General features: G+C 43.7%; 1 protein-coding gene and 1 long non-coding RNA gene across 4 annotated transcripts in view; one reads left to right on the top strand and one right to left on the bottom strand.

The window, feature by feature from the left end:
- Positions 1 to 6,777: 6,777 nt before the first annotated feature.
- LOC138763342 (uncharacterized) lies at positions 6,778 to 9,416 on the bottom strand. The gene is made up of 2 exons (XR_011357497.1): positions 9,309 to 9,416; positions 6,778 to 7,279 (listed from the first exon to the last, which is right to left on the bottom strand). It is a non-coding gene; the product is annotated as an uncharacterized lncRNA (long non-coding RNA).
- The window catches only part of arih2 (ariadne homolog 2 (Drosophila)), a 147,185-nt gene continuing 130,102 nt past the window's right edge, over positions 8,697 to 25,779 (top strand). Inside the window, exon 1 of one of the 3 annotated variants that reach the window (XM_069937319.1) lies at positions 8,697 to 8,979. The gene's annotated coding sequence lies outside the window, so the exon portion shown is untranslated. The other 2 variants (XM_069937317.1, XM_069937318.1) reach the window with 2 other exon arrangements.

The raw sequence follows: 25,779 nt of genomic DNA, 5'->3' as shown, positions 1-25,779 counted from the left end.
AGGGACTTGCGCCAGCATGCAGATAGTCCATTTACAACCCCTCAAGAATGACCTCTGCCACCCCAAGGTCACCAGGTTCTTCCATTTCGTCAAAGGCCACAACCTCCCCTATTCAGTTGAGGACATCAGGACGATGACCAAAATTGCCAGGTCTGTTTGAAGTGCAAACCACACTTCTACCAGCTGGACAGTTTGCACCTGATTAAGGCCACCCACCCCTTCAGCACCTGAGTATGGATTTCAAGGAGTCCTTTTCCTCTTTGAACCACTTGTACTTCCTCACCATCAACGATGAGTACTCATGTTTCCCCTTTGCCATTCCCTGCCTAGACATGACAACTGCCACCGTCATTAAAGCCTTGTGAAACCTCTTCACCCTGTTCAGATGCCCTGTTATAATCAGTGACCGGGGGGTCCTTCTTCATGAGCAATGATCTGCACCAATATCTGCTGGCCAGAGGTGTCACTACAAGCAGGACCACCAGCTACAACCCCTGAGGGAATGGCCAGGTGGAAAGGGAGAATGCCACTGTTTGGAAGGCCATCCTCCTAGCCCTGAGATCAGAAGGTCTACCTATCTCCCACTAGCAAGAGGTCCTCCCTGAAGTGCTCCATGCAATCAGATCCCTCATATGAACCGCTACCAATGCCACCCCAAATGAAAGGTTATTTCCCTTCCCCAGGAAGTCCGTGTTGGGGACCACACTGCCATCCTGGTTGACATCCCCAGGGCCAGTTCTGCTCCAGAAGCATGCAAGAAGCCACATGTCTGACCCACTGGTTGAAATGGTCCACCTCCTCCATGCCAACTCCCAATACACCTATGTGGCATACCCAGATGGGCACGTGGACACTATGTCCATCCAAGACTTGGCGTGCATGGGAGACCCCGTGACTCAAGCTAACCAACCAGTACATCCACCACTCCATGACACCCTACCCCAGCGCTTGCCTTAACTGTCTCAGTTCAGTCACTAGGCACCCCACCCACCAACAACAACCAGACCTTCCAGGAGTCAACAGCTGAGCCACAGTTGGAGCTATGATGGTCAGAGCAGTGGACAAGACCACCAGACAGACTAAATTTGTGATGGACATGGAACCCATGTGAGTGTAGTGGAACCACTGTTAATACTGTTTGTATGTGTATGGCTGGTCCACCCCTTGCTTATTGTACTGTGACTCCTCCCCCTTCATTCCCCTAATAAAGGTGGCAATGCCATAACCCCTCCCCAGAACAAGCTCAGGTCAGCAACATGAGATGTGCCTTCTCTTTATGATAATAAAAGCCTATCAGTCAGGTTACTTCTAGTATTTGGAGTTATTGATAGCGCATCACCGTCATAATTTTATATACCTCTTTCAAATCTCCCCTCATTCTTTTATGCTCCAGGGAATAAAATCCTAACCTGTTCCCCATAATGTCTGACACCCTTACTAATCAAGAACTTATCAACCTCTGTAGTAATGATTTGGCATCCACAGCTGTTTGTGGCACCAATTCCAACATGAAATCACATTGAAATCTCACCAGCAACATGAAAGAATCATCGTCTCGAGTGGTGATTGGCTGGCAGTGATTTAAAAACAAGAATTTTCTTGTCATCCCTCCCTTATGAGTATTCAGAGATTTGGCTGAACAAATCACTCTAATTAGGACAACCTGTGGAGGTTTTTCCACATAAACTGCAAACTTATGAGCAATTTTGACATTTAAATGATCTGGTGATATTAATTTTTAAAACTACCTGTGACATTCAAACAGCCTGCCACTTGACACTTTCAGTCAAGATTCTCATTCCTGCATGTTAATATCGAATATAGAACATTCCTGCACAGTATAGGCCCTTCAGCCCACAATGTTGTGCCAACCTATGTAAACCTACTCCACAACAATCTACTCCTTCTCTACCTCACACCCATAATCCTCTATTTTTCTTACATTCATGTGCCTATCTAAGAGTCCTTTGAATGTCCCTATTGTACCATCTTCCACCATCACACCCATCCACGCATTCCAGGCATTTAGCACTTGCTGTGTAAAAAAAAACCTCTGACATCACCCCTAAACTTTCTTCCACTCACCTTAAACTGATGTCTTCTGGTATTGGCTGTTGTTGCTCCTATAAAAAAAGGGGCTGGATGTCCATCCTTCTAAGCCTCTCATAATCTTGTATACCCCCATGTTAAGTCACCTCTGGTTTAACCCCAATTCTGGCTGTAGTTTGAAGATCAAGGTCTCTGTCCAGTTTAAAGCCAACCTCGGAGAGGAGCCAATTTAAGTGCTGCCTTTTTCACATTTGCATTGTGTGACATCAGTCACGTTAGCTGGAGCAGCTCTGTCTGAAGGTTTACCTTACTTTAGGCGGAGACCACCTACGCCACAGCTAATTGAGTCTGCTATTCCAGCGTGACTTTGACAGGCCGCTTCACCGAAGGATTGCACAGAGGTCACTGGAATTCACTGCCCCTGGTTGACTCCCATGGAATGCTGCATTGGTTCCATGTGTCACTGAGCTTCAGTATAACAGGCACGTAAGTAAGTTGCATTGAAATGGCTTTGGAGTCACCGGTGGGGAACACAGCTGTTGGAAGCTGTTATCTTGTCAACAAACCCAGCTGTGTCTGTGTAAATTGACTTAAATGATGCCAATGTTGGTTATGATTGTCTTGCTATTTTATTTACACCAGAGGTCCTTAGACAGATGGAGAAAGTTTAAAAAAAGGATCTAATTTTATTTATGCAGCTTTTTTCACCATCTCGTGGTGAGCCAGTGGATAGTATACTGAACTGGCTGCATCACAGCCTGATTTAGTAATTCAACTGCCCAGGAACGCAGAAGGAAGCAAATAGGGCAAGGTCTATCACGGGCATAGACCTCCCATCCACTGCAAACATCTACCTGAAGTGCTGCTTCAAGAAGACCGCCAACATCGTAAAGGACCACCATTACCCTCATCACAACCTCACTGCTACCTTTAGGTAGAAGGTACAAAAGCCTGAAGTCAAGCACCCTTGATTTTTTTTCCCCAATGGCCATCAAGCTCTTGCACCACTCTTACTACCTGAACCATAAACTACACTGACACAATTCTGCCTGGCCCGAAGGAAAAAGAATCTCAGGGTTATATGTGATGTATGTACTCCGGCAAAAAATCTGAACTGGAATGCAACAAAAAGCACTCCCAGCACAATTGCAACACCACTTTTTTTTCTTGAACTTTGGTAACTGTGGATATACATATTTTCCATCTTTGGTTTGTATTAACCTTTAAAATTAAATGATAGTAGTTGATTTTTTTCCAAATACCTGTTTCACTGCAGCAATGTGTATGACAATGAACTCATGATCTTATTATCTGACCTCAATAGAATGAAGAAAGGTCAGCAATTTTAATCAATTGCCTGAAATGAAATTCTGAACCCTGCAGAGATCTGGAGGCGAGAACACCCTGGTTAAAGAAGAAATCGATAATTTTTTTTAAAGTATGGAATTTTAGGTCTTTGGGGATTGGGCACAGGAGCACAATGAAGCCTGGGGTAGATCAGATTGTTGTGGAGTAGATTTCCATAGGTCAGCACAACATGGTGGGCTGAAGGGCTTATACTGTGCTGTAATGTTCTGTTCTATAAAAGGAAATGTTTTGATTAAATTTTTGTGTTGCTATTCATGTGAAAGACATTGCTAATATTCCTTAGATGTCAGATTGACTAATTCCAATTAACATTGTGGAAATTACAAAACTCTCAAGTGCGAGGTGTTGGAGAATCTCAGAGGGGTGTAAAGGCAGTCAGGACCCAATAGACTGCTCAGGTTTTAAAAGAAGTGGTTGCAAATATAATGCACCCATTGATTGACAAATTTCATCATTCACTAAACTCTGGGAGTGTACCAGAGGTCACAAAGTAGCCAATGTGGCTTCGTTGATCAAAAAGGAGGAAGGCAGAAGGCAGGGTGATGTTTAAAATCTATTGTTGAGAAGAGGCTAGAGTGAATTATCAAAGGAGAATTAATTAATCATTGAGGACAGTAAAACACATACTGAAAGGCTGGAGGAACTCAGCCGGTCTCACAACATCCGGAGGAGGTAAAGCTATATTACTTACGTTTTTGGCTTGAGCCCTTCTCAAGGAATAAGCAAAGAACAGGAAGGCATCAGAATAAAACAGTCCGGCAGGAGGAGGAGTCCAGACCAACAAAAAGTGTTAATTCAACAGGATAAGAATAGAGGTGAGAATTGATTTTGGATCTGTGAAAGGAGATAGAGGAAAAGGGGAGAGAGAGCTGGAGTAAAGGCGACAGGAGAAGAAAGGGGAGGGGGAGAATTTAACAGAAACCAGTGAAATTAATGTTAATGACATCTGGGTGGAGAGTGCCCAATTGGAAGATAAGATGTTGCTCCTCCAATTTGATGGTAATCTCAGTCTGGCTGTGCATGACACCATGGACCGAGGTGTCAGCAAGGAAATGGGATGGGGAATTGAAATGGGTAGCCACTAGGAGATCCATGCTATTACGGCAGACAGAGGCAAGATGCCCAACAAAGCGATCTCCCAGTCTGCATCTAGCCTCTCTGATTATAGGGGAGACCACAATAGGAGCACTGGATGCAGAGAAGACCTGCAGATTCACAAGTGAAATATTACTTCACTTGGGAGGAATATTTGGGGCCCTGTATGGTGGTGATAAGGGACATGGGGGCACAAGTGGAGCCTCTCCTGTGGTCACGGGTAGGTGCTAAGGGGATGATTGGTGGAGAAGGAGAAATGGACAAGGGAGTCTCAGAGAGACCATCCCTGAGGAAGGTACAGAGGGGAATATGTGTCTAGTGGTGGGATCACATAGTAGGTGGCAGAAATGGCAGAAGAGGATATGTTGGACATGGAGGCCGGTGAAGTGGTTGGTGAGGACAGAGGGGGCCAGGGAAGATGTGTGGGTAATGGAAGATATGTGGGTGAGGGCTGAGTTAATGATGGTAGAGGGAAAGCCACATTGTTTGAAGAAGGACATTGAGGACAGTACAGCACAGGAACAAATTCTTCAGACCACAATGCCTGTGCTGACCATGATGACAATTTAAATGAAGCTCATCAGTCTTTACATGGTCTACATCCTTCCATTCGCTGCATGTTCACACATCTGTCTATGTGGTTCCATATTGTTGCTATCGCATCTTCTTCCACCAACTTCCCTGGCAGAGCCTTCCAGGCACCTACCAACTGTGTAAAAGATTTGCCTTGCAACTCTTCTTTAAATTCTCTCTACTCACTTTAAACTTGTGCTGTCTAGTATTTAACATCACCCCCCCCCCCCCCACCAAAAAGAGCCTATTAATGCCTTCCATAGTTTTATAAACTTCTATCAGGTCTCCCCTCACCCTCTGATGCCCTAGGAAAAATAATCCAAGTTTGTCCAACCTCTCCTTAATGGTATACTCTTTCATCTGGGCAACATCCTGGCAAACCTCTTCTGCACCTTCTGTCTATATACTGCTCACTATACTCTAAATGAGGTCTGATGAAAAAGTTTTGTACAGTAGCTGCCTGATTTTTATATTCATTGTCCTGACTGATGAAAACAAGCATGCAGTATGACTTCTTTATCACCCATTCTGCCTGTGTTGTCATGATCAGAGAGCCTCCACCCCAAATTCTCTCTGTATATCAATACTTCTAATGTGGTTCTCACATGTCTAGCCTTCGCCTGATGCACTGCCCAAAAGAGGCAACTCACAAACTGGAGGAACAACACCTAATATTCTGTCTGGGCACTAACAATGACTTCTTCAATTTCCGTTGACCCCCTCCCTCGAGCATCTCCCTTTCCCTCATCCTTCTTTTTCTTTACCTTCTCCTATAAGAGCTGCACTTGCCACCCCCATCACTTCTCAATTTATTGCTCTTCTACCCTCCCATCTGCATACACATTTGACCTCCTATTTGTTGGCCTTTGCTCCTCCCCCCTCCTTTATCCCTCCTCTCCTCAATTCACCACCCTTTTATTCAGGTGTCTGCCTTTTTTTGTTTACACCTGCCCAAAATTTTGGTTTTTCCTCCTTCACTTCCTCGAGATTATATGCATTACACTATGCAACACTGAGTTATGCAATTTCTCTGGAATGAGACTGGATTGTACCCATCACATGGGCACTTCACTGAGCCATCTAAATTTTTCTGAGGTGAGATGGGGCTGCATTGTTTGTTCTGGAGTGAGATTGAACTGCATGTGCTCCTTTACAGGGAGCTGGTGAATGGTAATGAAGCAGTCAACACCAGCTGGAAGAAAGACTCCTCAACCAAGAGTGTCTTTGACAGGCGTGGCTTTTATTCCATTCCAATTCACTCCATTTTCAACAAGCAGGGTAGAGGTTGAAAATGCCACTCACCAGTTTAAAAAAAACAAAGCCTCTGCAGCTGGCAAATTTAGCTGGGAATTCACAACATCATCTTTCTCATCTGCGTGAAAGAAAGTATGCCAGAGGCAGTTTAATTATGATTATCTTTAAAAAAGACATCTCATTTCATGAGTTAATGCAGCTGACTGGCACATTCCAGGCTGCAGGTGTACATGCTGAAGGCTTGCCAACATGAGGACACTGTGGGAAAGGACCATTGTCTAGAGTCCTTCCTTTACTGGGAATTGAGGGGCTGAGACTGAGGGGAAACAGAGGTGGAGCCACAGTGATGGTAATGATGTAAATATAAATCAATGTAACAATGAACAGTGATGGAAATATAAAGATACAAAATGAAGGGTGGGAAGAGTCTTTGAACGGTTTTTCTTTCGTAAATAATTTATTGCGAATAAAGTCTGGTTTAAAAACAGAAATCTGCAGATGTGGGGTCAAGTGCAATACACAAATGTGCTGGAGGAGCTCAGTAAGACTTGCAGCATCCATAAGACGTCAGGAAGGGCCCAGGCCAAAACATTCTTTGCCCTTTACTTATGGGTGCTGCGTGACCTGCTGAGTTTCTACAGCACTTTTGTGAATCCTATTGCAGGAATTACTGAGGGATTTTCCATTTATCTGCACAGGAATAGTAGTCACATCACCTGGGGTCGAAGGGAAGCGAACCTCCCCCTCCCCCCCCGCCACCAAGTTTTAATGCAGATTCCATCCACAAGGAGAAACAAAGGACCATATACCTCATTGCAAGTCAAAGGAAGATGCTACAGGAGCAACCAATGCACATTGTCTTTTGAACCTTGCCTTTCATTTCCAGGAGGGATGGTGGAGAATCCTTCTCAAACTTGTTTGTCCTCTAAGTTCATCCTGCCTGCTCAATAAAAGAAAGTACATCACACTCATCATCAAACAATCCAGAGAAAACATGTCAACAACATTCTCAGAGCCTCTTTTGAAAGAGCAGATTTCATCAACTCGTCGGGAGACACAAACCAGACCTCTGCAGATGTTGAGCATTTATATTTCCAAAATCCATTTGATAAGGTGTGCTTGTAGGAGGGTAGGGATCAAATTTAAAAAATATGGTATGAGAGGATAATACTATGGTTGACAGCAGAAATCACAGACGGCATTGAAGAACTGTATAGGAGTGAATAGTTCAGTTACTTTTGCAATATCACAACAACCTTGCACTCAACATTAGCAAAACAAAGGAACTGCTTGTGGACTTCAGGAGATCACAAACCAGCCCTCATCATGGGGGTCAGCATTGGTGAGGGTTAGAACTTCAAATTCCTTGGGAGTCAACTTCTCTGAAGATCTATTCTGGGGCCTCCATATCAATGCAACCATGAAGAAGGCTTGCCAGCAGCTGTCCTTCATGAGGAGTTTGAAGGGATTTGGTATGTCACTAAAAATCTCTTGCAAATTTCTGCAGGTGTACAGTGGAGGATTCTGACCAGTTGCATCACTATCTGGCATGGAGGTGCCAATGCACAGGACAGGAAAAGGCAACAGAGAAATGTAAACTTGGCTAACACCATCATGGGCTTTAGTCTTCACACGATTAAGGATATTTTTGAGAGGCATTGTCTCAATAAACCAGCCTTGATCATCAAGGACCTTCACAAACCATGCCCTCTTCTCACTGCTATCTTTTCTTTTCTTTCTTTGGCTTGGCTTCGCAGGCGAAGATTTATGGAGGAGGTAAAAGTCCACGTCAGCTGCAGGCTCGATTGTGGCTGACAAGTCCGATGTGGGACAGGCAGACACGGTTGCAGCAGAAAATTGGTTGGTTGGGGTTGGGTGTTGGGTTTTTCCTCCTTTGTCTTTTGTCAGTGAGGTGGGCTCTGCGGTCTTCTTCAAAGGAGGTTGCTGCCCGCCGAACTGTGAGGTGCCAAGATGCACGGTTTGAGGCGATATCAGCCCACTGGCAGTGGTCAATGTGGCAGGCACCAAGAGATTTCTTTAGGCAATAAAATTTTGAAGGGGGAGTCGCATGGACATGATCCGGTCCGAGTGGCCTGTCGGGAGGTTTTTGAGTTTGGAGGCAATGGAGTTCTTGACATGAGTAAGGAAATCACCTGAGAAGTTACTGAACCCCAGTCTCGATGACAGCGGGTAGAAGACGTGCAAAAATGGAAGTTTCACCAACCCACCCATCCCATCCTCTCACCATCCGTTGGCCTCTGCTCCTGCCCCAACAGGGCACTCAGCCATTTCCTACCCCCAGAATGAAGTGGACGTCAATCAAGAGATTGTGCAATGACGTGACCCTGCAGGCATGGGTGGAGAGTTACTGGGTTACATGGATCAGACGGAATGAGCCAGGTTACACGCATCTGTTTCGAGTAAGATGGCCCTGCAGTGAGTGGACTGCATGCACGATTCTGCCGTGAGTCTCGGCTCCACGCAATGAAGGTGGAAGATGCGGACGCTGAAGTGGGCCTGGCGGGCGCGAGCTTCGCCTCAGCGTTCCTTCCGGCCGGCGGCCCCCGGAAGTGACGGACGCTGGCGCTCCACTGGCTCTGCGTTTCCACGGCGGCCGCCGGAGCAGATTGCGGGCCTGTGGTAAGAGTGGGGTCGGCGACCCCCCCCCCCCCCGGTCAGAAGCACATTAGCCGGGTAAGTGCAGGAGCCGGGATCCTGGGGCTCGGTCCGTCACCTTGGGTTAGAAAGGACTGGATGGGGCTGATCTCTAAAACAACCAGCAGAAGATGGGATCACTAATCAGTGCAGCAAACGTTTCCAGAGTAATCGAATCCGTGGCCCTTAGTCTAGGGAACGTGACGAGCACGGTTGGAAACTAATGAACTGGAAGAAAACAGATGATCAACAAGATTACTCCCCGATTAACTAGAGTTGGGTAGGTCATCAGAAACACAGCTAATTAACCTTACCTTCATCGTAGTTAACGTTCCCAGCATTAACCAGAGCAGTGGGGTAGCATCTATCATTTAACACGAAGAATTGCTACCATCAACTTTACTAACTTGCGTTAACCACATTTTTACATGGTTGTACTAATAACTGGAACAATGATACATTTCAATTGTTGACTAGAAATCTTAATGATAAAAATTAACTAGAATAATATGTGATGACAATATAATTACTGACTGTCCCTAGCTTAAGCAATTTAAAAAAAAACTTCTTTGTTATCAGTTGAAGGATTCATTATAGAAAACAATGGGTCAGGATCTATTAACCATGGAAATCTGAATGCTGTTCATAGAACATAAAACAGTAGATAGGAAGTTTGAGGGGATTAATGGAGTGGGCAAAAAGTTGGCGAGTGGAGTATAATATGGGAAAAGTTTATTTTGAAGGAAGAACAGAAGAGCATGATAGAAAAATGGGGAATGTTACTGCATAAAGGGCTTGGGGGGGTGGGGGGGGGGTGTATTCCTGTGTTCAAAACATGGTAAGAGCAAACTAGTGTAGTACATATTGGGAAATCTAATTTTGGCCTTCACGACAAGCCGCTGAAGTGTTGAAGTAGTGAAGTCTGACTGCAACTGTCCAGGACAGGACCTGCTGTAATTAGTTTATTTATTTGTGGAAAGATTATTACGTTGATTTGGCTTGGAAGGGATTGTCAGGGCAGGAAAAATTGAACAGATTGGTTCTGTAGTTATTGAATTTTTAGGACAATGAAAAGTGATCTTGCTGAAGAATGTAATATTTTCAGGGGGCTAGACTGAATAAATGCTTAGATGTTTTACTTTTGAGAGTGTTCAGAACCTTTGTCTTGGAATAAGGGACTGCCTAGTTAAGACTGAGAAGAGGAAAATGTTCTCAAGGTTGAGTGCAGTATTTGGAACTCCTTGGCAGAGAGGCTGAAGGGGACAGAAGCCATCTGTATATATCAGGCTGAGAAAAATTTCAAATAGGGAATGGAATTGTGGGGGGGGGGCATGGCAAGATGGAATAGAGAGCAGACGTGCGATCCCACCCCTCCTCAGCCAGTTTTTTAAGCACCTGTCTTTAAAGTTTATTTAAGTGATTAAAAGTTATATCTTTATTTTTGGGAACATTAGTGGGTCATAATGGTGGCTAATGTTAAAAAAACGAAAGCTCAATTACAGAAGAAATTGCCTTTTAAAAGTACTGAAGAATTAAGGCCTACCTGTTCAGCTGAAGCCATGGAATTGTCGTTTGAAACCTCCAAGACACAGAGAACTCCTGGCAGCTGAGTGGACCTTGTCTCCACAAGATGGTGCCGACATGATGACAAGCTCGGCCGGAGTTGATTCGCGCGTTCGCGATGTCGGACACGTGGGCGACCCGGCTGAGAAAAGAGCCCTTGAGCCCGGGCTGCCGTTGGGTGAGCCAGGGATGTGCAGAATGGTGTCAGAAGCTGCCTCTGCACAGTCCCTGGCCTTGCCGGGCATGCGTGGTGCTTCAAGGTCTGTGAGTTACTGGACTGTGTGTGGGCTGGTGGGCGGCCTGAGCAGTGGCGCCCTGATGTCGGGATGCCGCCGTCGGGTGTGCAGACCTGCAGCCACACCAGGAAGGGCCTGACAACGTTGGAAGAAGAAGACTTACCTTTAACGAGCAGTTCACGGGAACATTTGGAGGTGGAGTCTCGAAGATAGGCTTCAAAATGTGGAACTGGAGTCTGGAATGGAGTCTGTTTGCACAGTCTTAGAAGGGATTGCCTATCATATGGACAATGTGTCTAAGCAAATGACTCAAGGATTTTTGGATGTGACAACTAAAATATCTAATATGTCTGAAGATATATCTAATATGTCTGAAGATATTTCTACAGTTAAGAGGGATGTCAGTAAATGTATTAAATCAGTGGATACAGTGCAAGAAATTTTAAAAAAAATGGAAACAGCTTTTTCTGAATGTAAAATTCAAGTTGAATGAAACAAGGAAAAAATAGAGAAAGTGGAAGATTCGTTTGTGGATTGGGGAATCCAGAAGAAAGACTTACTGAAAAAAATTGATTCATTGGAAAATCAAAAGTTGGAGAAATAATGTGAAAATTGTGGGTCTTCCAGAAGACATTGAAGGATCTGATCCAATAACATTTTTCAAGAGTTGGATTCCTGAGGTGTTGGGCAAAGAGTTTTTTTTTGGACGGTTTAGTATTTGAGAGGGCATTTAGAGCGTTATGAAAGAAACCATTACTGGGACAACCACCATGAGTGGTCTTAGTTCGGTGCCTGAACTATCAGGACAGAGAAATGATATTACGTTTGGCGGCACAGAAGGGACGACAGATCAATCTCCAATGATGACTCAAATAACAGAGTATTTTTTAACGCAGATTTGAGTCAAGAAATTATCAGATGACGACGGGAATTTAATTCGGCTAAAGAAGTACTGTGGCAGAAGGGTTATAAATTTGCTTTTCAATATCCTGCTGTGTTAAAAGTCTTTTATGGTAATTTTCAATCTCAATTTTTTGTTAATTCATTACCGGATTTATGAGGACATGGAAGAGTTTCGCCACCGTCACCTATAAAGAGGGCAAATGGAAATGGGCAGAATGGGAAAAATGAAAAGAAAGAGGTTTTAGCACAAAGTCTTATTGACATTGAAGATCCGGAATAATCATTGGGAATGGAGTCATTGGGTTGAATATATTTACAGCACTGGATTGTATTGATGTGAATGATGCATTTCTGGCTGGGGGCGGGGGGTGGATAGCACTAAAATCTTTGATAGTCATCTGCCACTAGTGGGGTTTACCACACCCAGTTTTTTAGGGCATTACTACCTTTGGGTAGTTTTTTTTGGGGGGGGGTGATAATTAAAATTTTTTTATATATATACTTTTAAAAAATATTTACTAGAAGGGGAGCAATAATTTGTAGTAAGTGATTATATTGTTAGTTTATAGGGATGCTTAATTTGAAATTTGCATCTTTTAATGTTCAGGGGTTAAATAATCTTATTAAGCGAAAGCAAGTTTTGGCTTATATCAAGAAAATGAAAATTGACATTGCCTTTTTACAAGAAACACATTTGACTGAAAAAGAACATTTGAAATTGAAGAGAGATTGGGTTGGACATGTGTACTTTTTCTTCATTTAATTTTAAGGCAAGGAGAGTAGCAATTTTAATTCATAAGAATTTGTCTTTTGAGTTGCAAACTATAGAATGGAATGCTGGAATGGTTTTAAAGGTGAATTGTAAAATTGTTACTGAATCTTGGACTGTGCCTAATGTTTATACACCTAATGTGGAGGATGAATGTTTTATTTTGGAAGCTTTTTTGTTATTAAATCAAGCTAATGAAAATATTTTAGCTGGGGGAGATTTTAATTGTGTCTTGGATCCTTTGTTGGATAGATCCCCAAAAAGTAGGGCCGAACTGGTCTGTTCTGTGCTGTAAGTGGTTATATGGTTAAATCAAAGATGGTGATACAAATTGGGGGCTTGATGAAGGATTTAAATTTGGAAGATATTTGGAGAAAGGTTAATCCTACAGAGAAGGATTTTTTCTTTTTACTCCTCTCCACATAATTCATTTTCTAGAATAGATTTTTTTTAGTATCGGCACATTTACAAGGAAGGGTATTACAGGTAGAATATAAAAGCAGGGTTACATCAGATCATTCTTTATTATTTTTTTCTTATGTAAGTTCAGAAGTGGTATGTTCATCTTATAGATGGAGATTTAATGCAATGTTGTTGAAAAAACCAGAGTTCGTTATCTTTGTTAAAGAACAGATGACTTTTTAAAAATTCAGTAAAAAGTCTTTTTGTGTTATGGGATGTGTTAAAAGCTTATTTAAGAGGACAGATTATTAGCTATACCACTAAAGTTAAAGAAGCAGCATATGGCAGAAAGTTTAGAATTAGAAAAGCAAATTGATGAATTGGAGAAGGAATTTCAGATGGAAGTGACAGAAGATTAAAAAAAAAGTGGCTTTGAGTAAATTGAAATTGCGTTGCAGACTTATAAATTTGAATGTTTAATTAATCGATCTAAGCAGCGTTATTATGAGTTGGGTGAGAGGACACATAAGGTACTTGCATGGCAGTTAAAGAAAGAACAGGTTTCATGGATTATTAATGCTGTAAAAAAAAAAAAATTCAACAGTTACCTATAAACCTCAGGAAATTAATGACCAGTTTTATTCATTTTATAAAAAATTATTTACTTCTGAGGGGAAACAGGATAGTGGTTCTATTGATTCTTATTTATCTAAATTAACGTTATCAGCATTAAAAGAGGACGATGTTATGGATTTGTAAGCTCCGTTTACAGAATTAGAGATTAAGATGGCTATGTTGGAAATGCCCAATGGGAAGTCACCAGGTGACGACGGGTTTTCGATAGAATTTAAAAAAACTTTTTATGAAGATGTATCTTCAGTGTTTGCAGAGGTATTACAACAACTGACTGAATAGCATGAGACCCATTGAAAGTGTCTTCGTATAGACCTATTTCTTTATTGAATGTTGATTATAAATTATAACAAAAGTGTTAGCAAATTGACTTGCTAAGTATTTACCTAAATTGATACATGTTGATCAAACAGGTTTTATTAAAAATAGAAATGCTTCAGATAATATTCTTCGATTGATTAGCATATCGACAGCAGCCCAACCATCCATTGGTGGTTGTGCTTGACGCGGAAAGGCCTTTGATAGGGTCGAATGGGATTTTTTATTTAAAGTATTGGAGGAGTTTAAATTTGGCCCTTTTTTATTGGTTGGGTTAAAGTTTTATATACAAACCCGACTGCTAGGGTGGTGACAAATGGTCAAGTTTCATCATCGTTTAAATTGACGCGTTCAATTCGACAAGGTTGTCCATTGTCACCAGCTCTTGTTTGCATTGGCTATTGAACAGTTAGCTCAAACAATAAGGCAGAATGAACAGATAAGAGGGATGAGAGTTATGGATGAAGAGTGTAAGATTAATTTATTTGCAGATGATGTTTTGATATATTTAGTAAACCCAGAACAATCAATGCCACATTTGTGGGAATGTTTATTACGATATGGAATATTATCTGGATATAAAGTTAACTGGGACAAGAGTGAAATTTTGCCAGTTGGAGAAGGAGATTATTTAGAGTATAAAAATATTATGAAACTGAAATGGTCTGATAAAATTAAATATTTAGGAATAATTGTAAACACTGATTATCAATCTTTATACAAGTTTAATTATGTTCCGTTATTAAAAAAGATTAAAGCAGATTTAATTAAGTGGAAAGATCTTCTGTTAACTTTAATTGGTCGAGTTAACTGTATTAAGATGAATATTTTTCCTCGTATTTAATATTTATTTCAATCAATACCGTGTTCTCTTTCAAAGAGTTTCTTTCAGGATTTAAATAAAGTTACGAGATGGAAAGGTAAACTACCATGGGTAGCATTATATAAACTTACTTGGAAGTATGCGTTAGGTGGGCTTCGATGACCTCATTATCAAAATTATTATGAAGCAGCCCAGTTGAAATTTATTAGTAGACTGATGGATTTGGACCAGCCCCCCAAGTTGGGCTTAAGTTGAGATGACTTTTATTTCTGAAGTTGAGGCGTATCAATTTATATTTCGATGGAATGTAAATTTGTTGAGGGAATATATGACGATATTAAAACATCTATCAAAACTATGGATTAAAAAAAATAAGATTTTAGGATCAAAAGGTAAATTGTCAATTTTAACTCCATTATATAATAATCACCTTATTTCTTTTTCTATGTTTAATAGTTATTTAAAGAGTTGGGGTTCTAAGGGTATAAAAACTTTACAGGATGGTTTTGTAGAAGGACAGTTTCTTTCTTTTAATCAATTGAAAGAGCGTTTTGATATTGCTGAAAATTCTCTATTTGTTTATTATCAACTTTGAGGTTTGGTGAAAAATATATATATGGTAGAGAGATGATTTTACCTGTATTGACAGAATTCGAGTCTTTGATTTCTTCTATACCAAAAAGGGGTTATATTTCTGTTATGTACCAAGTATTACAAGACAATATGGATAAGCTGGAATGGGAGAAGTCTAAGCTTAAATGGGAAAATGATTTAGCTTTTGTTTTTCCTGAAGACTATTGGGCAGATATGTGCTACGATAGTGTTACTAAATTGACGAATGTACGGTATGGAATGGTTAATTATAATTTTCTACATCAGTTGTATTGAAATCAGAAATTGAAAAAATATGGTTTTAGTCATTCAGATTCTTGTTTTAGATGTGTATGTACTGGAACTTTTTTTTACATGCTGTTAGGTCTTTTGTGCATGTACAACCATTCTGGGATGAAATTAAGTTAATTTTGGAAAAATTATATAATTTAAAATTACCATTTAGATCCATCTATTTTTTTAGTGGGTTATATGATTCTTTTAAAGGGATTAGGGTTGGATACATTTCAAATTGCATTTATATATTTAGCATTGCCTGTAGCTCGACAATGTGTAGCAAGTACATGGAAATATAATATAGTGATTAATATAATGCGATGGCATAATGAATTGAAAGCTTGTATTGTTATGGAAAAAATTACATATAATCTGCATGATAATTTTTTTTGTTAATAGGTGGTTACCATATTTGGAATATATGCATTTAGATATATTTTGATTTATTATATACTTTTAGTTTCTGTTTATATATTTTTAGCTCCCCTTAAGCTGGCTGATGGGGTGGGAGGGGGGGTGGAGATGTGATTTAATTTTTTTGTTTTTTCTTATTATTTTTTCTTTTTTTAAAAAAAATATATTCATATAGAATTCTCTTTATGGAATGTATCCTGTATTACTATTAATGATTCTTCAAATAAATAAAGTTTAATAAAAAAGGGAAAGGAATTGTGCATCATGGAGAAAAGGTAGGAAAGTGAATTTGAAGAATGGCTGACCAACTGGCATTGCATTGAGGAGGCTGAATGTTCTGCTGCTATTCCTCCTTGTGGCTTTTTGATCGATGTTCGGAATTTTCATAATCATCATTAACAATGGCAATCGTATTGTTGCCAGAATCATTTAGTGCAATGCAAATTCATCAGTGATAGACTTTAAAGTACCAACCTTAAAGTCTCTTCAAGAACTTCTAACTGGAAGTATTGAAGCGTGCAGTGGGATAGTTTAATGCTTATCTTCTGAGATCCTGTAGAGTCTGTAGACAGTTGGGGTTTTTGAGATGCCACCGAGCATCAAGGATTGTAACTGCTGTACCAAAAGCAGATTCTGTAACATTAAGAAGGATTTACTGTGGTCAGACTAACATCGTTAATTATTCTAACTTAGCACATTTCCTGCAGGGTAAGAGCAAAAGTGCTTGGTTGTAAGAGATTTATTTTTCATCAGGTGGCCTTCTATGTTACACCAAGTAGCTGAATATTTTAACATTTGTTGAAGCATTGCTTCTTTCCTGAAATGAGTGGAACGTAGCAGAAGCCCAAGTTAGCAACCATTAAAAAAAAAATCAACTGAAAAGAGACAAGGTGGTAATGTTTTGGAATTCTTTATCAAGTACTATCTGCCCTCTACTACAACTTTGGTCTTTTGCTTTGGTAAACGACTTTCAATCCTGGTTTAATGCTGATTATTTCTCAAGATTTAGCTTTTGAATGTAATATGATTAGTCAATAAGGATTATACAGTTATATTGAAAATATGAATTGTAATATTTCTCTTCTGTAACTGCTTAATATTCTTTTTCTCCAGTTCCCTTTTTTAAGTTTTAATTGCTGGGGTATGTTCCTGTGGTTACTGATGAAGTCAATTCCTTTTCCAAATAGCTGCACTTAATGCACGAACCATGCTATTTAGTGTGGCCAGGTTTCATCTGGTCATTGCGCCTGAACTCTTCAGCTATTTTCTTTAATTTTTTTTAATGGTACCTGAACCCTCCAGAAGGTGGTATTTGTCATGATAATGAATATGTATGAGATGTACCGGAAGTCACGTGGTATGAGAGAGAGATAAGAACACAAGCAAGAGAACAAAGGAAACGGGAGAATAAAGCCACTGAGAAGTTTACCTGATAAAACTTGTGTTTAATGTTTTATTAACTTCACATTTCGGGCCACAAATGTGACATTGGCGACGAGGATGGGATAAGCTTGAAGAAAATTAAAGACTAAACAAGATTACAGAGGATTACAGACAACTTCAAGGTGATAAGAATTTTCTCTGTGACTCAGTACTTTTGGGGGCTGAAATATTTCCTCATGGCTGGGGCAGACGGTAACTTTCTAACACATAGTGGAATTGCTCATTTTGACCCGACTGGTGATGCAAGCACTGTAAGTGTGAAGTGGAAGGCATGGCTGGAAGAATTTGAATCCTACGCCGACAGTCGTGGCCTATTTCTAGATACCGGTACAGTTGAACAAAAAGCGCAGAGAAGGGCGTTACTTCTTTTCACTGCAGGACCCTCAGTTCGGGAAACATTTAAGACACTTTTGAATACTGGAAGAAAGGATAAGTACCAGAAAGCGGTAGATGCATTAAATGCACACTATGTAGTGACACCGAATGCTACATTTCAACGCCATTTGTTTCGGAGAACGAAACAAGAAGATGGCCAGACAATTGCTCAGTACGTGATGAGACTACGCCAGCTAGCTGTTGGATGCAATTACATGCCAGCTGATTTGGACAACCAATTATTGGATCAAGTCGTACAGCACTGCAGATCAGATAAACTCAGAAGACGTCTACTGGAAAGAGGGAGTGAGTTGGAACTCACTGATGCTTTAACCATTGCTGCTGCATTAGAGGCTGTTGAAGGGCAATTTCATACCATGACCCTGAAAGACAACTCAAGCCAGCAAATTAAGAGGCTCTCACATCGCCATAACCAGCCAAGATATACGCCGACACAGGACGTGAAGTGTTATCGATGTGGAAACCGAGTCACTTTGGAAAAGACCCATATTGCCCGGCCAAAGGCAAAATTTGCAGAAAGTGTGGAGGTAAGGACCACTTTGCAAAGAAGTGCAAAAGCAAGTCCAATGCAGACCAGAAGAGGAAGAGTACAACTTCCAAAGGCAAAGCCTGGGGGAAAGGAAAGTATCCTGGAAAGAAAGATACCATTCGCCAGATAGACGGTGATGATGATGATACCCAGGAGGAACAGAGTTGTTACCAATTTACGTTGAATGAAGTACATCATGAGAAGGTCCCAGTGATCATTGGTGGAGTGACAGTGCAGGTCATTGTAGACTCAGGCAGTGACAGTAATGTGATTGATCGACATTTATGGGAGAAGTTGAAAAGGAAAAAGATCATCTGTACCTCAAAGAAGTGTTCCAAGAAACTGTATCCATACACAGCAACCAAGCCATTGCAGACCATTGGATGTTTTACTGCAACTGTTGAAGCTGGAGATAAGTACACCGAAGCAGAGTTTATTGTCATAGAAGAGAGGGGAGAACCATTGCTGAGTAGAAGCACAGCGCAAGACCTGGCAATACTTCATATTGGAGCTTGTGTCAATTCAATTCAGTCATACGAGGATATGAAGCAAGAATTCCCCGCAGTCTTCCAAGGAGTAGGAAAGCTGAAAGGTCGACAATTGAAGCTAGCGGTAGATGAAACGGTCAAACCCAAGGCACAACCAATGCGCCGAACTCCGTTTGGACTTCGTGGGAAAGTCGAAGCCAAAATTAAAGAATTGATGGAACAAGACATTATTGAACCGGTGGAACATTCGACACAATGGGTGACATAAGACTATGTGTTGACATGAGAATGGCCAATGAAGCTATAATTAGAGAACGACACCTTATACCAACGGTGGAGGAAATACTTCAAGAACTAACTACCAGTAAGATATTCTCAAAAATTGATCTGAAAAGGGGCTATCATCAATTAGAGCTGGATACAGGTTCCCGAGATGTGACAACATTTGTGACTCACTGTGAATTGTATCGTTACAAGAGACTATCATTTGGAATTAATGCAGCTTCGGAGATCTACCAGTATGAAATCCATCGAGTGATTCAAGGTATTCCTGGGGCCAACATTTCTGACGACATCATAGTCCATGCACCAACGAAGGAAGAGCATGACAAATGGTTGAGGCGTGTACTATCTAGACTACAGGAGGCAGGCCTTACCGTGAATGGAAACAAGTGCCAGTTCGGTGTGTCAGAAATGGACTTCATGGGACACAGACTTACACGGAAGGACTAAACCCTGCAGAGGCCAAGGTGAAAGCTATTGCAGAGGCACGTGCACCTCAGAACGCAACAGAGGTGAGGAGTTTCCTGGAATTGGTCAATTTTTGTGCAAAGTTCATTCCTAATTTTGCTACAGTGGCAGAACCACTAAGGAAACTAACCAGGAAAGGTGTACCATTTCATTTTGGATCTGAGCAGAAGAAAGCGTTCACAGCACTGAAGCAAAGCCTGACAGATGCAAAAACTCTTGGATATTACGATCTGGCGGCATCAACCAAAGTCATAGCAGATGCCAGCCCGATTGGTTTATGAGCCGTGTTGGTCTAGATGCATGATGGAGGACCAAGAATCATTGCCTATGCCAGCAGATCGTTATCAGATGTGGAAAGAAGATACTCTCAGACAGAGAAAGAAGCACTCGGACTTGTATGGGCCTGTGAGAGGTTCCATGCATATTTATACGGCATTGAATTTGAACTCATCACAGATCATAAGCCATTAGAGGTGATCTATGCACCTAGATCCAAACCATGTGCCAGAATAGAGAGATGGGTACTCAGACTACAACCCTACAAATATAAAATAATCCACATTGCAGGGAAAACAAACATTGCTGATCCGCTGTCCAGATTGGTGAAGGATGGAGGTCCACAATCCAAGTCAGAATTGGGAACAGAAACAGAGAGCTTTGTACGCTTCGTAGCTATTCAGTCGACACCGAAAGCTGTGACTACGAAGGAGGTCGAGAGAGAATCCGAATGTGATCCAGAACTCATGGAAGTAAGAGAATGCATACAGAGTGGACAAATCACAAGGCTTACATTCCCATTAGAGACTAACTTTGTTGCATCGGACAGTGTGTATTAAGAGGTTGCAGATTGGTGATACCGCAAAGATTGAGACCGAAGATCGTATCCTTAGCGCATGAAGGACACCTAGGTATTGTTGGTACCAAGCAAAACCTCAGAACCAAGGTATGGTGGCCAGGTTGTGATAAGGATGCAGAGAAATTTGTTAAAACTTGTCACGGATGTCAAATCACAAGTAGGAGTAATCCGCCAGAACCGATCCGGAGTATGCAACTCCTGACAGGACCATGGATCGATGTAGCTGTTGATTTTCTTGGACCTTTACCGACGGGTGAATCAATTATGGTAGTGATAGATTACTACAGCAGATACTATGAGTATGTGGTGTTGAAGTCCACAACCACTGAAAAAACAATACAAGCGTTAGCAGAGATATTCGCAAGATATGGATTACCTGTTACATTATACTCTGACAATGGTCCACAATGCATTTCAGAGACATTTACGGAATACATGAGGACCACAGGTATCCACCATCATAAAGTAACTCCGAAATGGCCGCAAGCCAATGGAGAAGTAGAGAGACAAAATCAGTCCATTGAAAAACGATTGAGGATTGCACACGCAGGACAAAATTGGCGAGAAGCATTGCTATCTTATGTGGCTGTCTATCGAGCAACGCCTCATGCAACCACTGGAAAAAGTCCTGCAGAAGCATTTTTTGGGTGAAAAATCTGCACAAAAATGCCAGAAATAAAGGAAATCCGAGACGACCAGGAGATGAGGGACCACGATGCTGAAAAGAAAGGTGCAGCCAAGTACTCAGACATCATGCCAGGAGATAATGTTCTAGTGAGGCATGAAACTGGTGGTAAGCTAACACACCTTATTACCATCAACCCTATACTGTCGTATCCAGAAGTGGCAGTATGGTGACAGTCAAGTCTCCGACTGGAGTTCTGTATAAGAGAAATGTCTCAGGTGTAAAAAGGTACCAGTCCAGAGATACATCGAGTGAAGAGGTTGAAAGGCCAATACGAGATGCTGAAACTGAGAGACCTGATGATGTTCCAGAGGCAGTTACCAGCACTCCTGATGCCCAATAGTCAGCAAGAATTGGAGCAAATCTGTCAAGAGATATCATTCAGCTGCAGGAAACATAAAGTTATGATAGCAGAAGATTTTAATTTTCCATATATTGACTGGGACTCCCATACTGTAAAAGGGCTGGATGGCTTGGAGTTTGTGAAATGTGTTCAGGAAAGTTTGCTAAATCAATATATAGAGGTATCAACGAGAGAGAGAGTGCAATACTGGATCACCTGTTAGGAATTGAGACAAGACAGGTGACAGAAGTATGTGTAGGGGAAAATTTTGGGTCCAGCGATCATAATGCCATTAGTTTCAAGTTAATTATGGAGAAGGAAAGGTCTGGGCCTTGAGTTGAGATTGTAAGTTGGAGAAAGGCCAATTTTGAGGAAATGAGAAAGGATCTAGAATGTGTAGATTAGGATATGTTGTTTTCTGGCGAAGATGTGTAAAGTAAGTGGAGGACCTTCAAAGGTGAAATTTTGAGAGGACAGAGTTTGTATATTCCTGTCAGGATCAAAGGCAAGGTTAGAAGGTATCGGGAAACTTTGTTTTTGAGGGATATTGGGGATCTGGTTCGGAAGAAGAGAGAGAGGTGTATAACATCAACATGGAGCAAATGTACTTGAGTATAAAAAATGCAGAATAAAACTACAAGAAATAAATCAAGAAGGCTAAAAGAAGAGAGGAAAACGGTAGGCTGCAGACGGTGTGATATTAGTAAAAACACTGAAATGCTGGAGGAACTTAGCTGGTCTATTCAGCATCTGTCAGAGACGTAAGCCGATTTCAGGTGCATTCTCCGCCAAGAATGTGCCTGCAGAAGCGGATTCAGACCAGTGGAATGGACGTTCAGGTGGCAGCGCTGAAAGTGCAGCATTGGCCGCCTGTAAGGGACAGCTGCACAGAAGGCACCTTGGAGCGCAACCCAACTCCTGTCCCTTCGGGCTGTCAGTGCTGGGGTGACCGGCGCGGGCTGTCCCCATACTGATCCTACTGCCCCATGCTCTCCCCACAGCCCTGTGTTGGTCCCACACTGATCCCTCTGCTCTGCTCTCTCTCACAGCCCCGTGTTGGTCCCCACACTGCTCTGCTCTCTCCCCATAGCCCCGTGTTGGTCCCCCCACTGATCCTACTGCCCCGCTCTCTCCCCACAGCCCTGTGTCAGTCTCCACACTGATCCCACTGCTCTATGCTCTCACCATAGCCCTGTATCAGTTCCAACTCTGATCCCACTGCTCTACTCTCTCCCCACAGCCCTGTGTCGGACACCACACTGATCCCACTGCTCTGTGCTCTCCCCACATCCCCATGTCAGACCCACACTGATCCCACTGCTCTGCTTTCTCCCCATAGCCCTGTGTTGGTCCCCCCACTGATCCCACTGCCCTGTGCTCCTCCACACTGATCCCACTGCTCTGTGCTCTCACCATAGCCCTGTGTCGGTCCCAACACTGATCCCACTGCTCTGCTCTCTCCCCACAGCCCTGTGTCCGTCCCCACACTGATCCCACTGCTCTGCTCTCTCCCCATAGCCCTATGATGGTCCCCACACTGATCCCACTGCTCTGCGCTCTCCCCACAGCCCTATGACAGTCCCCACACTGATCCCACTGCTCTGCTCTCTCCCCATATCCCCATGCTGGTCCCCACACTGATCCCACTGCTCTGCTCTCTCTCCCCATAGCCCCATGTCAGACCCACACTGATCCCACTGCTCTGCTTTCTCCCCATAACCCTGCGTTGGTCCCCCCACTGATCCCACTGCCCTGTGCTCCCCCACAGCCCTGTGTTGATCCCCACAATGATCCCACTGCCCCACTCTCTCCCCCCACAGCCCTGTGTCGGTCCCCACACTGATCCTACTGCTTTGCTCTCTCCCCATTGCCCCGTGTCGGTCCCCACACTGATTCCACTGTTCTGCTCTCTCCCCATAGCCCCGTATTGGTCCCCCACTGATCCCACTGCCCTGTGCTCCCCCACAGCCCTGAGTCTGTCCCCACACTGATCCCACTGCCCTGCTCTCTCCCCACAGCCCTGTGTCGGTCTCCACACTGATCCCACTGCTCTGTGCTCTCACCATAGCGCTGTGTCGGTCCCAACACTGATCCCACTACTCTGCTCTCTCCCCACAGCCCTGTGTCGGTCCCCACACTGATCCCACAGCCCTGTGTCGGTCCCCACACTGATCCCACTGCTCTGCTCTCTCCCCATAGCCCTATGATGGTCCCCCCACTGATCCCACTGCCCTGTGCTCCCCCACAGCCCTGTGTTGATCCCCACAATGATCCCACTGCCCCACTTTCTCCCCCCACAGCCCTGTGTCGGTCCCCACACTGATCCTACTGCTTTGCTCTCTCCCCATTGCCCCGTGTCGGTCTCCACACTGATTCCACTGTTCTGCTCTCTCCCCATAGACCCGTATTGGTCCCCCACTGATCCCACTGCCCTGTGCTCCCCCACAGCCCTGAGTCTGTCCCCACACTGATCCCACTGCCCTGCTCTCTCCCCACAGCCCTGTGTCGGTCTCCACACTGATCCCACTGCTCTGTGCTCTCACCATAGCGCTGTGTCGGTCCCAACACTGATCCCACTACTCTGCTCTCTCCCCACAGCCCTGTGTCGGTCCCCACACTGATCCCACAGCCCTGTGTCGGTCCCCACACTGATCCCACAGCCCTGTGTCGGTCCCCACACTGATCCCACAGCCCTGTGTCGGTCCCCACACTGATCCCACAGCCCTGTGTCGGTCCCCACACTGATCCCACAGCCCTGTGTCGGTCCCCACACTGATCCCACAGCCCTGTGTCGGTCCCCACACTGATCCCACAGCCCTGTGTCGGTCCCCACACTGATCCCACAGCCCTGTGTCGGTCCCCACACTGATCCCACAGCCCTGTGTCGGTCCCCACACTGATCCCACTGCTCTGCTCTCTCCCCATAGCCCTATGATGGTCCCCACACTGATCCCACTGCTCTGCGCTCTCCCCACAGCCCTATGACGGTCCCCACACTGATCCCACTGCTCTGCTCTCTCTCCCCATAGCCCCATGTCAGACCCACACTGATCCCACTGCTCTGCTTTCTCCCCATAGCCCTGTGTTGATCCCCACAATGATCCCACTGCCCCACTCTCTCCCCCCACAGCCCTGTGTCGGTCCCCACACTGATCCTACTGCTTTGCTCTCTCCCCATTGCCCCGTGTCGGTCCCCACACTGATTCCACTGTTCTGCTCTCTCCCCATAGCCCCGTATTGGTCCCCCACTGTTCCCACTGTCCTGTGCTCCCCCCACAGCCCCGTGTCAGTCCCCAAACTGCTCTGCTCTCTCCCCATAGCCCCATGTTGGTGCCCCCACTGATCCCACTGCCCTGTGCTCCCCCACAGCCCTGTGTCAATCCCCACACTGATCCCACTGACCTGTGCTCCCCCACAGCCCTGTGTCCGTCTCAACACTGATCCCATAGTTCTGCTCTCTCCTCACAGCCCCGTGTCAGTCTTCACACTGATCCCACTGCTCTGCTCTCTCCCCATAGACCCAGACCTATGCCGGCCCCCACGTTGATCCCACTCCCCACACTGATCCTACTGCTTTGTGATTCCCCCACAGCCCTGTGTCAGTCCCAACAATGATCCCATTGTTCTGCTCTCTCCCCATAGCCCTGTGTCGGTCCCCACACTGATCCCACTGCTCTGCTCTCTCTCCATAACCCCATATTGGTCCCCACACTGATCCCACTGCTCTCCTCTCTCCCCATAGCCCTATGCCAGTCCCCACGTTGATCCCACTGCTCTGCTTTCTAGCCATAGCTCCATGTCGGTCCCCACATTGATCCCACTGATCTGCTCTCTTCCCATAGCCCCGTGTTGGTCCCCACACTGATCCCACTGCTCTGCGCTCTCCCCACAGCCCTGTGTCGGTCCCCACCCTGATCTCACTGCTCTGCTCTCTCCATAACCCCATGTTGGTCCCCACACTGATCTAACTGCTCTGCTCTCTCCCCATATCCCCGTGTCTGTCCCCACACTGATCCCACTGCCCCATGCTCTCTCCACCGCCTCTGTTGGAAGAGATTAGTGTGGGGATCGACACAGGGCTGTGGGGAGAGCACAGTGCAGTGGGATCAATGTGGGGACAGCCCATTGTTAGGTCTGCTTTGTTCATGAATGAGTGAGACAAACACCAGGCTGAGTCGAAATCAGGGTTCTTTGTTCTTTATTACCGGATTGTAACACTTGCGACTAACCATGTTAGTCGGAGAATGCATTCTGCCGTTATCAGCAAAATGGTGATTTTTTATACCCTTGGATATGTGCTTAGAACATCATCATATCATTACTTGTCCAATGACTAAAACTGTTGC

This window comes from Narcine bancroftii, chromosome 5, assembly GCF_036971445.1.
Source record: "Narcine bancroftii isolate sNarBan1 chromosome 5, sNarBan1.hap1, whole genome shotgun sequence".
In the NCBI taxonomy this organism is placed as follows: domain Eukaryota; kingdom Metazoa; phylum Chordata; class Chondrichthyes; order Torpediniformes; family Narcinidae; genus Narcine; species Narcine bancroftii.
The sequence above is the reverse complement of the archived record's forward strand: the minus strand, read 5'-3'. Positions and strand labels throughout refer to the sequence as shown.